The sequence below is a fragment of the Fukomys damarensis genome, unplaced genomic scaffold, assembly GCF_012274545.1.
Source record: "Fukomys damarensis isolate Sample0158 unplaced genomic scaffold, DMR_v1.0_HiC HiC_scaffold_11, whole genome shotgun sequence".
NCBI classification, from domain to species: domain Eukaryota; kingdom Metazoa; phylum Chordata; class Mammalia; order Rodentia; family Bathyergidae; genus Fukomys; species Fukomys damarensis.
The window spans coordinates 42,352,488-42,353,530 of NW_022900923.1; the positions used below are offsets into that span (position 1 = coordinate 42,352,488).

General features: G+C 59.5%; 1 protein-coding gene across 6 annotated transcripts in view; it reads left to right on the plus strand.

Annotated features, from left to right (window-relative positions):
• The first annotated feature begins 204 nt into the window (after positions 1-204).
• The window catches only part of Atp2b4 (ATPase plasma membrane Ca2+ transporting 4), an 89,979-nt gene continuing 89,140 nt past the window's right edge, over positions 205-1,043 (plus strand). For 5 of the 6 annotated variants that reach the window (XM_010645039.3, XM_010645029.3, XM_033762175.1 and 2 more), the window contains exon 1: positions 205-244. The gene's annotated coding sequence lies outside the window, so the exon portion shown is untranslated. Of the gene's footprint in view, positions 245-721; positions 746-1,043 lie in introns of those variants that run through there. The other variant, XM_010645035.3, reaches the window with a different exon arrangement.

The window sequence follows — 1,043 nt, forward strand, 5'->3', positions numbered from 1 at the left end:
TCCCGCCTCCCGCCTGCGGAGACCCGGGGCGCTGCTAGAGACAGGTAGGCGCGGGCTGCGAACTTTGTTTCTCGGCTCCTTCCAAAACTCCCCAGTCGCCTCTTCCTGGCGTTCTTTCCACGCGGCTGGGGTCGGCGAATCTTGTTTATGTGTTTGCCTGGGCATCGATTTGTCACACACTGGCTTGCTTTCCCGTCTTCAGCCCCGTCCCGCCTGCGGAGACCCGGGGCGCTGCTAGAGACAGGTAGGCGCGGGCTGCGAACTTTGTTTCTCGGCTCCTTCCAAAACTCCCCAGTCGCCTCTTCCTGGCGTTCTTTCCACGCGGCTGGGGTCGGCGAATCTTGTTTATGTGTTTGCCTGGGCATCGATTTGTCACACACTGGCTTGCTTTCCCGTCTTCAGCCCCGAAGAGCCGCGTAATCAAACAAGTGATTTTCTTTTCTTTTCCTGGTTCTTGTCATTCCTGGGCCGGAGGATGGTGCGGGGCTTCGGAGGGGCGTCCCTTCCACACCCTGACCGTGCGATCGGAAAAAGCATCTGTTCCCCCTCCCATCCGCTCCCGCCCTCCCCCTCGGCTTGGGAAAGAGACGCAGAATGGAAAACTGTTGCAAAAATATTTTCCGCGCCTGTTCCCTTTCTCGATAGCCCGAGACGAGAGAGAGAGAGAGAGAGAGAGAGAGAGAGTGAGGGAAAGAGAGAGAGAGGGAGGGAGGAGAGGGCGCGCCTGGGGCTCGCTGGGGTGCAGGTAGGCTTGGAGCAGTTGGGGGGGGACGGGGAGGGCACAAATTAAATTTCCTTGGCTTTGCAGAGAAACCTCAGCAGTTTCTCTCTGCCGCTTGCAAAACGTCGTCAGACTTTCTCGTCTATAATTAGCTGTGGAAAAAGCTAGGAGTTCCCTCGCGCGCGTGTAAGCGTCCAGAACCAACTGTACGGGCGCCTCCGAGGGCACCGCCCCGCGCCGCTCCTGTCCCCCGGGGGGGAAGGAGAGGGGGCGAAGCTGAAAAGTCTGCGGACCCAAGGCTGGAGACGGCGGTGTTGGCTGG